We start from the raw sequence: 17827 nt of genomic DNA, 5'->3' as shown, positions 1-17827 counted from the left end.
TTTCCTTTTTTTTTGGTATATTCTGTAGATGTACTCTGTGGTTACCATTAAGATTACATAAAACATCCAGAGTTTAACAATCTATTTTAAACCAATACCAACTTAACTTCAATTGCATACAAAATTCTACAACTTTCCAACTCTGTCTCCCCCAATTTACATTACTGTCACGAATTCTTTTTTATTGTGTACCCATTAACATATATTTATTATTAGTTTTTATGCTTTTGTCTTCTAAATGCTGTAGAAGAATAAAAAACTGAATTTTTGACCCCAAATTATTATCATACTGGTTTTGTATTTTCACATGTTTTTACCTTTCTTAGAGAACTTTATATTTTTGTATGGATTTGAGTTACTGTCTTGCATCCTTTCATTTCAACTTGAATGACTCCCATAAGCATTTCTTGTAGGGCAGATCTGATGGTAATGAACTCTCTCAGTTTTTGCTTATCTGGGAATGTCTTAAACGTAAAACATTTTCTCTGTCCTTTGGCTTCCTCCTTTCCTTCTAGTGTGCATCTGCTTTATGCATTAACCAGACCTCCCCAATGGCAGAAATAACCTGCTCAACCATAAAGATCATTTTTTTTCTACTTCTGGAGACAGCCATATAACTCCTTAGAAGATAACATTCTTTTCTCAATCCTGTAAGGGGTCACGATGACTCACCACTCACCTTGTATGTGTAGACATCTTTGCTGAACTTAATGTACAATGCCAATATATCATTTCCTTTAAGGATAGCAAGTGGTGCAGAACAGACTGATCAGACAACTAAGATATCTGTTTCTCATGACTAGCAGCAACCTTCTACTGAGATGTGTGGGGACATACTGGGCTGTACCTAAGACAAGTTCTTAGCTTAAATACCTACTTATGAACTTATTAATGTTACTAGTTATAACTTGTATTCTGCCTACTTTACAAGACTATTGTTTCTTGCACTACTAAGTGTGTGATTGAGCCTCAGATAAAATTAATGATGATTAGGCAACTTGTAACAATTGACCAAATATATAGTTCTATAAGATCAATTACTGTAATAGAGTAACTCTAGATATGGGAAGAAGCAACAAGAGGGAGTCATTTCCTGGACCATAACAGACTATTAAGACAGGCAGTCCAGAGGCTTTTGGTTACTGTTAATAGGGCCTAGTCCAGTAAAAGCACACTGAGTGGCCTATCAATGAAATCCTGGCCTGACCTAGGAATGAGCATTCATAACACTGTGGGACAAAATAGTCACAAAATGCCTTCCAAACCTTAGTAGAAATTAAGGTGGAAAGGGAGGGTATTGCAAAATAGAATGTTGCTCACCATCCAGTTCTACAAGAATCAAGTCATTAGTCACTGCTGTCATTTGCCTACAGTACACCCTGAAAGGAATTCAGGGTGAAGATCAGGATGAGGCACTTTGTGCTCTGGATAAAATGACAGAATTGGTCCTAAGATACTTGTATATTTTCAGGAGCAGATTTTGTTAACCCAGTTTCGTGCATCTTCCCATACTTAGAAAAGCACTAAAACCATTAACTAAGATGTCTATTCCTCATGACTAGCAGCAAACTCCTACTGAGCTGTGTTTGATTGCACATATCCCCTTTGCCAAAATCACATATATACTGGCCTCCCCCTTTACCTCTTCAGAACAGTTCTCAGAGCTCTCTGAGAGACTGTCTCCTGAGTTATAACCCTCAGGCTCGAATAAAATTTTCCATTTCTTTCTTAGATTTACTATTGATTAATTTTATCTCATGACAACTGTCTCATGTAAATCTAATTCTTAGATCAGCCAGAAGAACCTAGAAGGGTAAAGAAAAGTTTTCTTCCTCACTGACAGTCTATTTTATAATTTATTAATCTAGTAAGAGTTTTTGTGAATAAACAAGGCCAGCATTAAATAATTTTAAATGAATCATCTTCTTGAAATATCGTACTTAATTGTATTGTAAAGTAAATTCTAAATTTTTGGAAAAGTTTGACATCTAATGAACTGCAGTATTTCCCACTTCTCAAAAAAGAAAAAAAAAAAAAAACTAGAGTAACAAAAACTAATACAAAACTTGATTAATAAAGCAAAAGTCGGGACTTCCCTGGTGGTGCAGTGGTTAAGAATCCACCTGCTAATGCAGGGGACCGGGTTCAATCCCTGGTCCGGGAAGATCCCACATGCCACGGAGCAACTAAGCCCGTGTGCCACAACTACTGAGCCTGCGCTCTAGAGCCCATGAGCCACAACTACTGAAGCCCACGTGCCTAAGGCCTGTGCTCCACAACAAGAGAAACCACCACAATGAGAAACAGGCACACCACAACAAAGAGTAGCCCCCACTCACCACAGCTAGAGAAAGCCTGTGTGCAGCAACAAAAACCCAATGCACCTAAAAATAAATAAATAAAATAAAAAAATTTTTAAAAATAAAGCAAAAGTCAAGGAAGAGGAAAAGGAACAAGAAAAAAGAAAGAGATTCAAAAAACATAAAATATCAGAAAAAAGGTAAAATATATGATCCAAGTAAATGTGTGTGGACAGGGAATGTTGTCTGTCATTCCAGTAAACAAAGAATGTAGCCCACCATCCCAGTTCTACAAGGATCAAACCATTAGCCACTGCAGCTGCCCACTGACTGTGGGAATTCAGGGATGGAGAAAAACAGGAAGCATTCTGTGCTTTGGATACTGGCCCTAGATAGTTAAGGAATAGTTTCAATGAACCCAGATCCTTGCATCTTCCCATACATAAAAAATTGCTAAAGTCATTAACTTGAAATGTCTTTTCTTTGCAATTAGCAGTTATCTTCCGATATTCTACTACATGTTGTTGTTGTTGTTTCCAGCAAAATATCCTATATATCTGGCTCTTCCCTTACTTCTTCAGAACAGTTCCTCAGAGCTATCTGAAAGGCTGTTTCCCAGGTTATAATCCTCAGTAAGATACCTGAATAAAACTTAACTTGTAACTTTTAGGTTGTGCATTTTTCTTTACTGAACATGTGACTATTTTATATACCAATGTCCAAAGCAAAGCACACCACTTAAAAAATGAGCAAAAGGGGGCTCAGAGAAGATGGCGGAAGAGTAACACGCGGAGATCACCTTCCTCCCCATAGATACATCAGAAATACATCTACACGTGGAACTGCTCCTATAGAACACCCACTGAAGACCTCAGACTTCCCAAAAGGCAAGAGACTCCCCATGTACCTGGGTAGGGCAAAAGAAAAAAGAAAAAACACAGACAAAAGAATAGGAACGGGACCTGTGCCAGTGGGAGGGAGCTGTGAAGGAGGAAAGGTTTCCACACACTAGGAAGCCCCTTCTCGGGTGGAGACTGCGGGTGGCGGAGGGGGAAAGCTTCGGAGCCACGGAGGAGAGCACAGCAACAGGGGTGCGGAGGGCAAAGCGGAGAGATTCCCGCACAGAGGATCGGTGCCAACCAGCACTCACCAGCGCAAGAAGCTTGTCTGCTCACCCGCCGGGGCGGGTGGGGGCTGGGAGCTGAGGCTCAGTCTTCGGTCGGATCGCAGGGAGAGGACTGGGGTTGACGGCATGAACACAGCCTGAAGGGGTTAGTGCGCCACAGCTAGCCGGGAGGGAGTCTGGGAAAGGCTGAAGCTGCCGAAGAGGCGAGAGACTCTTTCTTGCCTCTTTGTTTCCTGGTGCTCGAGGAGAGGGGATCAAGACCGCTACTTAAAGGAGCTCCAGAGATGGGCGCGAGCCGTGGCTATCAGCATGGACCCCAGAGACGGGCATGAAACGCTAAGGCTGCTGCTGCCACCACCAAGAAGCCTGTATGCAAGCACAGGTCACTATCCACACCTCCCCTCCCAGGAGCCTGTGCAGCCCGCCACTGCCAGGGTCCCATGATCCAGGGACAACTTCCCCGGGAGAATGCACGGCGCGCCTCAGGCTGGTGTAACGTCACGCCGGCCTCTGCCGCCGCAGGCTCACCCCGCATCCTACCCCTTCCTCCCCCCAGCCTGAGTAAGCCAGAGCCCCCGAGTCAGCTGCTCCTTTAACCCCGTCCTGTCTGAGCGAGGAACAGACGTCCTCAGGCGACGTACACGCAGAGGCGGGTCCAAATCCAAAGCTGAACCCCAGGAGCTGTGCGAACAAAGAAGAGAAAGGGAAATTTCTCCCAGCAGCCTCAGAAGCAGCAGATTAAAGCTCCACAATCAACTTGATGTACTCTGTATGTGTGGAATACCTGAATAGACAACGAATCATCCCAAATTGAGGAGGGGGACTTTGGGAGCAAGATATATTAATTTTTCCCCTTTTCCTCTTTTTGTAAGTGTGTATGTGTATGCTTCTGTGTGAGATTTTGTCTGTATAGCATTGCTTTCACCATTTGTCCTAGGGTTCTGTCCGTCTGTTTCCTTTTTTTTTTTTTTTTACTTAAAATAATTTTTTTTCTTAATAATTATTTTTAATTTTTTTTATTTTAATAACTTTATTTTATTCTATCTTACTTTCTTCTATTTTATCCTCTTTCTTTCTTTCTATCTATTTTTTCTCCCTTTTATTCTGAGCTGTCTGGATGAAAGGCTCTTGGTGTTCCAGCCAGGCATCAGGGCTGTGCCTCTGAGGTGGGAGAGCCAACTTCAGGACACGGGTCCACAAGAGACCTCCCAGCTCCACATAATACCAAATGGCGAAAATCTCCCAGAGATCTCTATCTCAACACCAAGACCCAGCTTCACTCAACGACCAGCAAGCTACAGTGCTGGACACCCTATGCCAAACAGCTAGCAAGACAGGAACACAGCCCCATCCATTAGCAGAGAGGCTGCCTAAAATCATAATAAGGTCACAGACACCCCAAAACACAACACCAGATGTGGACCTGCCCACCAGAAAGACAAGATACAGCCTCATCCACCAGAACACAGGCACTAGTCCCCTCCACCAGGAAGCCTACACAACCTACTGAACCAACCTTAGCCACTGGGGACAGAAACCAAAAACAACAGGAACTACGAACCTGCAGGCTGCGAAAAGGAGACCCAAAACACAGTACGATAAGCAAAATGAGAAGACAGAAAAACACACAGCAGATGAAGGAGCAAGGTAAAAACACACCAGACCTAAAAAATGAAGAGGAAATAGGCAGTCTACCTGAAAAAGAGTTCAGAATAATGATAGTAAGGATGATCCAAAATCTTGGAAATAGAATAGACAAAATGCAAGAAACATTTAACAAGAACCTAGAAGAACTAAAGAGGAAACAAGCAACGATGGACAATACAATAAATGAAATTAAAAATACTCTAGATGGGATCAATAGCAGAATAACTGAGGCAGAAGAACAGATAAGTGGCCTGGAAGATAAAATAGTGGAAATAACTACTACAGAGCAGAATAAAGAAACAAGAATGAAAAGAACTGAGGACAGTCTCAGAGACCTCTGGGACAACATTAAATGCACCAACATTCAAATTATAGGGGTCCTGGAAGAAGAAGAGAAAAAGAAAGGGACTGAGAAAATATTTGAAGATATTATAGTTGAAAAATTCCCTAATATGGGAAAGGAAATAGTTAATCAAGTCCTGGAAGCACAGAGAGTTCCATACAGGATAGATCCAAGGAGAAACACGCCAAGACACATATTAATCAAACTATCAAAAATTAAATATAAAGAAAACATATTAAAAGCAGCAAGGGAAAACCAACAAATAACACACAAGGTAATCCCCATAAGGTTAACAGCTGATCTTTCAGCAGAAACTCTGCAAGCCAGAAGGGACTGGCAGGATATACTTAAAGTGATGAAGGACAAAAACCTACACCAAGATTACTCTACCCAGCAAGGATCTCATTCAGATTTGATGGAGAAATTAAAACCTTTACAGACAAGCAAAAGCTGAAAGAGTTCAGCACCACCAAACCAGCTTTACAACAAATGTTAAAGGAACTTCTCTAGGCAAGAAACACAAGAGAAGGAAAACACCTACAATAACAAACCCCCAAAATTTAAGAAAATGGGAATAGGAACATACATATCAATAATTACCTTAAATGTAAATGGATTAAATGCTCCCACCAAAAGACACAGACTGGCTGAATGGATACAAAAACAAGACCTGTATATATGCTGTCTACAAGAGACCCTCTTCAGACCTAGGGACACATACAGACTGAAAGTGAGGGGATGGAAAAAGATATTCCATGCAAATGGAAATAAAAAGAAAGCTGGAGTAGCAATTCTCATATCAGACAAAATAGACTTTAAAATAAAGACTATTACAAGAGACAAGGAAGGACACTACATAATGATCAAGGGATCAATCCAAGAAGAAGATATAACAATTATAAATATTTATGCACCCAACATAGGAGCACCTCAATACATAAGGCAAATACAAAGAGCCATAAAAGGGGAAATCAACAGTAACACAATCATAGTAGGGGACCTTAACACCCCACTTTCACCAGTGGACAGGTCATCCAAAATGAAAATAATTAAGGAAACACAAGCTTTAAAAGATACATTAAACAAGATGGACTTAATTGATATTTATGGGACATTCCACCCAAAAACAACAGAATACACATTTTTCTCAAGTGCTCATGGAACATTCTCCAGGATACATCATATCTTGGGTCACATATCAAGCCTTGGTAAATTTAAGAAAATTGAAACCATATCAAGTATCTTTTCCGACCACAACGCTGTGAAACTAGATATCAATTACAGGAAAAGATCTGTAAAAAATACAAACACATGGAAGCTAAACAATACACTACTTAATAACCAAGTGATCACTCAAGAAATCAAAGGGGAAATCAAAAAATACCCGGAAACAAATGACAATGGAGACACGACAACCCAAAACCTATGGGATGCAGCAAAAGCAGTTCTAAGAGGGAAGTTTATAGCAATACAATCCTACCTTAAGAAACAGGAAACATCTCAAATAAACAACCTAACCTTGCACCTAAAGCAATTAGAGAAAGAAGAACAAAAAGCCTCCAAAGTTAGCAGAAGGAAAGAAATCATAAAGATCAGATCAGAAATAAATGAAAAAGAAATGAAGGAAATGATAGCAAAGATCAACAAAACTAAAAGCTGGTTCTTTGATAAGATAAACAGAATTGATAAACAATTAGCCAGACTCATCAAGAAAAAAAGGGAGAAGACTCAAATCAATAGAATTAGAAATGAAAAAGGAGAAGTAACAACTGACACTGTAGAAATACAAACAATCATGAGAGATTACTACAAGCAACTCTATGCCAATAAAATGGACACGATGGAAGAAATGGACAAATTCTTAGAAATGCACAACCTGCCGAGACTGAACCAGGAAGAAATGAAAATATGAACAGACCAATCACAAGCACTGAAATGGAAACTGTGATTAAAAATCTTCCAACAAACAAAAGCCCAGGACCAGATGGCTTCACAGGCGAATTCTATCAAACATTTAGAGAAGAGCTAACACCTATCCTTCTCAAACTCTTCCAAAATATTGCAGAGGGAGGAACACTCCCCAACTCATTCTACAAGGCCACCATCACCCTGATACCAAAACCAGACAAAGATGTCACAAAGAAAGAAAACTACAGGCCAATATCACTGATGAACATACATGCAAAAATCCTCAACAAAATACTAGCAAACAGAATCCAACAGCACATTAAAAGGATCATACACCATGATCAAGTGGGGTTTATTCCAGGAATGCAAGGATTCTTCAATATATGCAAATCAATCAATGTGATACACCATATTAACAAATTGAAGGAGAAAAACCATATGATCATCTCAATAGATGCAGAGAAAGCTTTCGACAAACTTCAACACCCATTTATGATAAAAACCCTGCAGAAAGTAGGCAGAGAGGGAAATTTCCTCAACATAATAAAGGCCATATATGACAAATCCACAGCCAACATCGTCCTCAATGGTGAAAAACTGAAACCATTTCCACTAAGATCAGGAACAAGACAAGGTTGCCCACTCTCACCACTGTTATGCAACATACTTTTGGAAGTTTTAGCCACAGCAATCAGAGAAGAAAAAGAAATAAAAGGAATCCAAACCGGAAAAGAAGAAGTACAGCTGTCACTGTTTGCAGATGACATGATACTATATATAGAGAATCCTAAAGATGCTACCAGAAAACTACTAGAGCTAATCAATGAATTTGGTAAAGTAGCAGGATACAAAATTAATGCACAGAAATCTCTTGCATTCTTATATACTAATGATGAAAAATCTGAAAGAGAAATTAAGGAAACACTCCCATTTACCATTGCAACAAAAAGAATTAAATATCTAGGAATAAACCTACCTAAGGAGACAAAAGACCTGTATGCAGAAAATCATAAGACACTGATGAAAGAAATTAAAGATGATACAAATAGATGGAAAGATATACCATGTTCTTAGATTGGAAGAATCAACATTGTGAAAACGACTCTACTACCCAAAGCAATGTACAGATTCAATGCAATCCCTATCAAAGTACCACTGGCATTTTTCACAGAACTAGAACAAAAAATTTCACAATTTGTATGGAAACACAAAAGACCCCGAATAGCCAAAGCAATCTTGAGAATGAAAAATGGAGCTGGAGGAATCAGGCTCCCTGACTTCAGACTATACTACAAAGCTACAGTAATGAAGACAGTATGGTACTGGCACAAAAACAGAAATATAGATCAATGGAACAGGATAGAAAACCCAGAGATAAACCCACGCACCTATGGTCACCTTATATTTGATAAAGGAGGCAAGCATATACAGTGGAGAAAATACAGCCTCTTCAATAAGTGGTGCTGGGAAAACTGGACAGGTACATGTAAAAGAATGAAATTAGAACACTCCCTAACACCGTACACAAAAATAAACACAAAACGGATTAGAGACCTTAATGTTATGCCAGACACTATCAAACTCTTAGAGGAAAACATAGGCAGGACACTCTATGACATAAATCACAGCAAGATCCTTTTTGACACACCTCCTAGAGAAATGGAAATAAAAACAAATGGGACCTAATGAAACTTAAAATCTTTTGCACAGCAAAGGAAACCATAAACAAGACCAAAAGACAATCCTCAGAATGGGACAAAATATTTGCAAATGAAGCAACTGACAAAGGATTAATCTCCAAAATATACAAGCAGCTCATGCAGCTCAATAACAAAAAAACAAACAACCCAATCCAAAAATGTGCAGAAGACCTAAATAGACATTTCTCCAAAGAAGATATACAGATTGCCAACAAACACATGAAAGAATGCTCAACATCATTAATCATTAGAGAAATACAAATCAAAACTACAAAGAGATATCATCTCACACCGGTCAGAATGGCCATCATCAAAAAATCTAGAATCAATAAATGCTGGAGAGGGTGTGGAGAAAAGGGAACACTCTTGCACTGTTGGTGGGAATGTAAATTGATACAGCCATTATGGAGAACAGTATGGAGGTTCCTTAAAAAACTAAAAATAGAAGTACCATACAACCCAGCAATCCCACTACTCGTCATATACCCTGAGAAAACCGTAATTCAAAAAGAGTCATGTACCTAAATGTTCATTGCAGCTCTATTTACAATAGCCAGGACATGGAAGCAACCTAAGTGTCCATCATCAGATGAATGGATAAAGAAGATGTGGCACATATATACAATGGAATATTAGCCATAAAAAGAAACGAAATGGAGGTATTTGTAATGAGGTGGATGGAGTTAGAGTCTGTCATACAGAGTGAAGTAAGTCAGAAAGATAAAAACAAATACAGTATGCTAACACATATATATGGAATCTAAGGGAAAAAAAAAAGGTCATGAAGAACCTAGTGGCAAGACGGGAATAAAGACACAGACCTGCTAGAGAATGGACTTGATGATATGGGGAGCGGGAGGGGTAAGATGTGACAGGGTGAGAGAGTGGCATGGACATATATACACTACCAAATGTAAAATAGATAGCTAGTGGGAAGCAGCTGCATAGCACAGGGAGATCAGCTCGGTGCTTTGTGACCACATAGAGGGGTGGGATAGGGAGTGTGGGAGGGAGGGAGACGCAAGAGGGAAGAGATATGGGGACATATGTATATGTATAACTGATTCACTTTGTTATAAAGCAGAAACTAACACACCATTGTAAAGCAATTATACTCCAATAAAAATGTTAAAAAAATGAGCAAAAAACACAAAAAGAGTCACGTTACAAATGAAAATGAATGTCATAATCATGAGAAAATATTCTCAAGTACATTAACAAAGAAATAAAAATAAAATAAAATTTTAATTCTAATCTATCAGATTGGCAAATATGTAAAAGTTTGATAATGCTTGGGTTGTGATGGATGTGGGTAAATGCAAACTTTTAAGCTACAGGCATGAAAAAAATCTAGGCAAAAGATCCAAACAAACATTCCTCCAAGGAAGATATACAAGTGGCTGATAAGTACATGTGTGATACTGTGATTTATAGTGAGAAATATATATTTGTTCTTCATCCTTGTTCCTGGAACAGAGCTCCCCAACCCTTGGAGTTTCATAAGAGAGAAAAGCAATAGGAGCATCTTTTGCTCTAATATTTGTCTTTTTTCCTCAGTTCCTGAAATCACTTCAGAACCATAAAAACAAAATGGGTGTCTTGTTGTTCATAACAAGCCCTTTTCAACCACAATTGAGTTTAAGTTAATGAGATGACTTTGGGATATCTCCTAAATATGGGGGATCTTGTTGCCAGGAGAACCAACTTTGATTAGAGGGTTGAAACTTTCAGTCCCACCCCCTGATTTCCAGGGAGGGGAGAGGGGCTGGATGTTGAAGCAATCATCAATGGCCAATGAGTTAATCAATCATGCTGATGTAATAAAGCCTCATAAAAACCCAAAAGTACTGGGTTCAGAGAGCTTTCAGGTTGGTAAACCAGAATGTTTCCATGTGCCACCATGCCAGGTTGCAAACTCCACAGAGACAGAAGATCTTTTTGGGGACATGGACTTATGTATGTCTCCATTTGACTGTTAATTTGTATCCTTTAATATCATTTTTAATAAACTGGTAATCTAATGAGTAAACTGGTTTCCTGAGTTCTGTGAGCCTTCTATCAAATTAATTGAACCTAAGGAAAGGGTTCTGGGAACCTCTCAGTTATAGACAGTCGGTCAGAAGCACAGGTAACAACCTAGACTTGAGATTGGCATCTGAAGAGGAGGGCAGCCTTGTGGGACTGAATCCTTAACCTGTGGAATCTGATACTATCTCTATATAGATAGTGTCAGAATTGAGTTGAAATGTAGGACACCCAACTGGTATTGAAGAATTGCTTGGATATATGGGGAAAAGACCCACAGATTGGAATAAGAGCAGAATTATAACATGAAAAGATGCTCAACATCATTTGTTATCTGGGAAATGCAAATCAAAACCATCATGAGATATCACTTTCAATAACAAAAACATGTCACTCACCATCTGGTTTTATAAGAATGAAGTCAGCCAACTGCATCATAGTCGACGTTTTGCTGCTTTTCATGTGCTTTAAAGGCATTTCCAATCTACCTCTTGAAAACTGTTTCCTGCAATTCTGCCTTGCTTTCAAATCTTCTTCATTGCCTTACCTCAATATATTTTGAGACGATAGTTATCATTTATAACACTGCAGGTTTGTGAGTTGTAGTTCCCCTGAGCTCCATTTTTTAACTCGGTTTTTTGGTAGCTGGCCGCAAACCCGCAGGATTGCTTCGGTCTCTATTCTGGTTCTGGGGGTGAGGCTGAGCCTTTGGTTAATTCTTCTTCCTAATTGGAAATTAGAGTGACATGTGCCTTTCCAAACACCTAGACCTAGTCTCTCATTGGTTCTCCCTCTTCCCGTTCATCCTCCGGACAAATTGCAAACGGTACGAAACAGGTGGTTATAGGTGCTGATTATCCAAGTGGGAAGATTGTTAGTGAAGTGGCTGGAATGGCGAACCCAAGCACCAGCAGATCAGAAATGAGGTGCCTTTGAGAAACCTTTCCCGATCACACGGTGTACCATCCTCTGGGTTTCCCATACTTGTTTTAGCTGTAGGAAGATTCCCTTGAACCTGGAGATTTGGGACCCAAGGAATGGATACCATGCAGTGTTACTTCAAAGGGTCTGCATTTGCTCACCCAACCTCAAGAATCCTCTCAGCCCCAAGAGTGTCCAGCCTTATGTCTCATCCAGCTGTGGGTCTAGATGTGCTCAATCCAAGTTGCATCACATCCCCTGAACGAATTTTGTAAGAATTTCTCTCTCTTTCACTGCCTTTTTTTTTTTGTAATTTATTTTTATAATGGGTTTTAGCTGATTTTCACTGCTGTGTTTATGCCGCTTTACACCCACTTGATTCAGTTACAGAGAGATATCAATAAATACTTTTTAAGATGAAAAAAAAAATGAATTCACTAAGCCACTGTGGTCACTGACCTTTATCATACCCTGAAAGGAATTCAAGGTGGAGATAAGGAACGAGGCACTCTGTGCTCTGGGCAAACTGGCAGAACAGGCTTTCAGATAGCTATTTTCAAGGGAAATTTTATGAATCCAAATTCTTGCATCTTCTCATACCTAGAAAATCACTAAAATCATTATTAGAAGCATCTGCTCCTTGTGAATAGCAGCAACCTCCTCATGAGCAGCAGATACTTTCTACTGAGATGTGTGCTTGATTGCACATACTCCCTTCACTGAAATTATATATAAATATAAATAAAAATAAAAATAAATAAATATATAAATACACACACACACACACACACACACACACACACACACACACACACACTGACCTCTCTTTGGAACAGTTCCTCAGAGTTATCTGAGAGGCTGTCTCCCAGGCTATAATCCTAAATCCCCAAATAAAACTGAACTCACAGCTCTCACATTGTGCATTTTTTTCAGTGGACAGTTTTGGTGACCAACAAAGGGACCCAGAGCAGACTTCTCTCCTTCACATGAACTCTATGAGGATCTGGAGCCTTGGTACCAGCAAGGCCTTTTGTGCCCATCTACCTGCTCAGAGTCCAGACGAATTTGGGTGCCTTCTGGTTCTTGGATCTCCCAATTGCTGGTTGATGATCCTGAGTTTTATTTGGTGGTATACAACATGTACTTGGCCCCCCAGTTGAAAGATACTGGGATTTGCTCAGTTGAAAGACACTGAGCAGTCTGGGATGAGTGTTTAGATAGGAGGCTGACCTGACATCTTTCCTCAATTCAGCTACCTTAACAGAATTTGTCAGGATAAAAATGAAGATATTGCATGACAGCTTTGCTCTGAAGAAGAGGGACAAGACTCCTCCTGTTCAGTTACAGCTTTCTCAGGCAACTGAGAAATTTATGGGAGTGGTGGAGGCAGAGTCCTCATACCATACAGTGGTCCCATAGGGAAACCCTCTCATTAATTAAAAGACTTGCTCGTCCGGTGATCAGATATAAGAATTGGCCATTCAGTGATCCAAGCACCCATGGTGGTTTTAGACTGCTGGAGGGAGAAACGGAGACATGTTAACAGAGCTGAAATGACTCTAGGGTGACACCCAGAGGAGCTAAGCTCACAAGCAGCATATGGGACCACCAAACAATTTCATTAGTAAATTCTATTCTCAACAAATTCAACTTTAAAATGGGAAACAGAGTCTCTCAAGCAGAGAAATGAGGGGCATCAGAAAGCCAGCTTCCAACTAACACCCCAACCAGGTTTATGTAAGTACAAAACTTAATTACAAGTACTTACTTAATTTGGAATTAAAGGAAGTCATGCCCTGAAAATGGCCAACATGGGGGTCATTTATCGCATACACAATTAAGTTTGAGAAAGCCAGCTTGATAAAACAAACACCTTTTTAGAATTCTGACCCTAATGGAACAAATCCTTCTAGGAGAACTTGCTTTTCTCTCCCTGTGCCTTGAGATGTAAATGTTCTATCAGGGCTCTCAGGAACACTATCTTATCTAGACCATCTCTAATTCCTGAGACTGAGGGAAGAAAAGCGGGGGGGGGGGGGGGGGGGGGCGGGGAGGGGAAAGACTTTTAAGATTTAATTTAAAAATTTATTCCTACTGTAAACTAGTGAGTTTTATATTGTAATACTTGATTCATGACTAAGTTTTAAAATGAAGCTGAGATCTCTGGTTTTGCCTGTCTATGTGTCTATGTGTGCATAAGTATATCTTTACTTTGGATGGTATTATCAAAATTAATTTGTAAATGAGCTCTATTTAATTGGTTTAGAGGAAATTAAGTGCTTATATAAACTCTCAGAAATATAAAAGAAACCAACCCAAATAAATTTCAGGTTCACATGAACGAGGAAAAACTCAGTATTAAGTTAATATTTAATATTAAAGCTAGTTTAAGTTAGTTGGTTTAATTAATACAGACTTGTCTTTAGAGTCATCAACATTAAGTATAATACTTTAATTGTACCTAGGTTTACTAGACATCAAATAAGATCTTATTATATCTGTTGCAAATTTGTCAGCAAGAAAAGTAACTTGGTATGATGAAATTTTTATAAATAAATTAAATGTAAATGAAAGCACTTTTAGGTAAACGTTTTAGGAATAATTATGTTTTAAGAATATCTACTTTAAAATAATCTCTCCAGACTTTGGTAACTTGAAACTTTAGAGTTTTGCTAAATTAAGTTAAATGGTGAAATTTTATTGAATAACTAAAAGTCATTTCCAAATAAAGTAATATGGGGGAGGAACCAAGATGGCGGAGTAGAAGGACGTGCTCTCACTCCCTCTTGCGAGAACACCAGAATCACAACTAGCTGCTGGACAATCATCGACAGGAAGACACTGGAACTCACCAAAAAAAAACATACCCCACATCGAAAGACAAAGGAGAAGCCACAATGAGACAGTAGGAGGGGCGCAATCAGAGTAAAATCAAATCCCATAACTGGTGGGTGGGTGACTCACAGACTGGCAAACACTTTTACCAAAGAAGTCTGCCCACTGGAGTGAAGGTACTGAGCCCCACGTCAGGTTTCCCAACCTGGGAGTCCGGCAACGGGAGGAGGAATTCATAGAGAATCAGACTTTGAAGCCTAGTGGGAATTGATTGCAGGACTTCAACAGGACTGGGGGAAACAGAGACCCCACTCTTGGAGGGCGCACACAAAATAGTGTGCACATCGGGACCCAGGGGAAGGAGCAGTGACCCCGGGGGAGACTGAACTAGACCTACCTGTTAGTGTTGGAAGGTCTCTGGCAGAGGCGGGGGGTGGTTCTGTTTCAACGTGGGGACAAGGACATTGGCAGCAGAAGTTCTGGGAAGTACTCCTTGGCGTGAGCCCTCCCAGAGTCTGTCATTAGCCCCACCGAAGAGCCCAGGTAGGCTCCAGTGTTGGGTTGCCTCAGGCAAAACAACCAACAGGGAGGGAACCCAGCCCCACCCATCAACAGTCAAGTGGATTAAAGTTTTACTGAGCTCTGACCACCACAGCAACAGTCAGCTCTAACCACCACTAGAGCCTCCCATCAAGCCTCTTAGATAGCCTCAACCACCAGACGGCAGACAGCAGAAGCAAGAAAAACTATAATCCTGCAGCCTGTGGAACAAAAACCACAGTCACAGAAAGATAGACAAGATGAAAAGGCAGAGGGCTACATACCAGATGAAGGAACAAGAAAAAATCCCAGAAAAACAACTAAATGAAGTGAAGATAGGCAACTTTCCAGAAAAAGAATTCAGAATAATGATAGTGAAGATGATCCAGGACCTCGGAATAAGAATGGAGGCAAAGATTGAGAAGATGCAAGAAATGTTTAACAAAGACCTAGAAGAATTAAAGAACAAACAAACAGAGATGAACAATACAATAACTGAAATGAAAACTACACTAGAAGGAAACAATAGCAGAATAACTGAGGCAGAAGAACGGATAAGTGACCTGGAAGACAGAATGGTGGAATTCACTGCTGTGGAACAGACTAAGAAAAAAGAATGAAGAGAAATGAAGACAGCCTAAGAGACCTCTGGGACAACATTAAACGCAACAACATTCGTATTATAGGAGTTCCAGTAGGAGAAGAGAGAGAGAAAGGACCAGAGAAAATATTTGAAGAGATTATAATCGAAAACTTCCCTAACATGGGAAAGGAAATAGCCACCCAAGTCCAGGACACGCAGCGACTCCCATACAGGATAAACCCATGGAGAAACAGGCCGAGACACATAGTAATCAAATTGGCAAAAATTAAAGACAAAGAAAAATTATTGAAAGCAGCAAGGAAAAAACGACAAATAACATACAAGGGAACTCCCATAAGGTTAACAGCTGATTTCTCAGCAGAAACTCTACAAGCCAGAAGGGAGTGGCATGATATACTTAAACTGATGAAAGAGAAGAACCTACAACCAAGATGACTCTACCCGGCAAGGATCTCATTCAGATTTGATGGAGAAATCAAAAGCTTTACAGACAAGCAAAAGCTAAGAGAATTCAGCACCACCAAACCAGCTCTACAACAAATGCTAAAGGAACTTCTCTAAGTGGGAAACACAAGAGAAGAAAAGGACCTACAAAAACAAACCCAAAACAATTAAGAAAATGGTCATAGGAACATACATATCGATAATTACCTTAAATGTGAATGGATTAAATGCTCCAACCAAAAGACACAGGCTTGCTGAATAGGTACAAAGACAAGACCCATATATATGCTATCTACAAGAGACCCACTTCAGACCTAGGGACACATACAGACTGAAAGTGAGGGGATGGAAAAAGATATTCCATGCAAATGGAAATCAAAAGAAAGCTGGAGTAGCTATACTCATATCAGATAAAGTAGACTTTAAAATAAAGAATGTTACAAGAGACAAGGAAGGACACTACATAATGATCAAGGGATCAATCCAAGTAGAAGATATAACAATTATAAATATATATGCACCCAACATAGGAGCACCTCAATACGGAAGGCTAACAGCCATAAAAGAGGAAATCGACAGTAACACAATAATAGTGGGGGACTTTAACACCTCACTTACACCAATGGAAAGATCATCCGAAATGAAAATAAATAAGGAAACAGAAGCTTTAAATGACGCAATAGACCAGATAGATTTAATTGCTATATATAGGACATTCCATCCAAAAACAGCAGATTACACTTTCTTCTCAAGTGCACACGGAACATTCTCCAGGATAGATCACATCTTGGGTCACAAATCAAGCCTCAGTAAATTTAAGAAAATTGAAATCATATCAAGCATCTTTTCTGACCACAACGCTATGAGATTAGAAATCAATTACAGGCAAAAAAAACGTAAAAAACACAAACACATGGAGGCTAAACAATACGTTACTAAATAACCAAGAGATCACTGAAGAAATCAAAGAGGAAATCAAAAAATACCTAGAGACAAATGACAATGAAAACACGATGATCCAAAACCTATGGGATGCAGCAAAAGCAGTTCTAAGAGGGAAGTTTATAGCTATACAAGCCTACCTAAGGAAACAAGAAAAATCTCAAGTAAACAATCTAACCTTACACCTAAAGAAACTAGAGAAAGAAGAACAAACAAAACCCAAAGTTAGCAGAAGGAAAGAAATCATAAAGATCAGAGCAGAAATAAATGAAATAGAAACAAAGAAAACAATAGCAAAGATCAATAAAACTAAAAGCTGGTTCTTTGAGAAGATAAACAAAATTGATAAGCCATTAGCCAGACTCATCAAGAAAAAGAGGGAAAGGACTCAAATCAATAAAATTAGAAACGAAAAAGGAGAAGTTACAACAGACACCACAAAAATACAAAACATCCTAAGAGACTACTACAAGCAACTCTATGCCAATAAAA

This window comes from Balaenoptera borealis (genome assembly GCF_965194805.1).
Source record: "Balaenoptera borealis genome assembly, contig: HAP1_SCAFFOLD_550, whole genome shotgun sequence".
NCBI classification, from domain to species: domain Eukaryota; kingdom Metazoa; phylum Chordata; class Mammalia; order Artiodactyla; family Balaenopteridae; genus Balaenoptera; species Balaenoptera borealis.
This window is presented reverse-complemented; position numbering follows the sequence as displayed.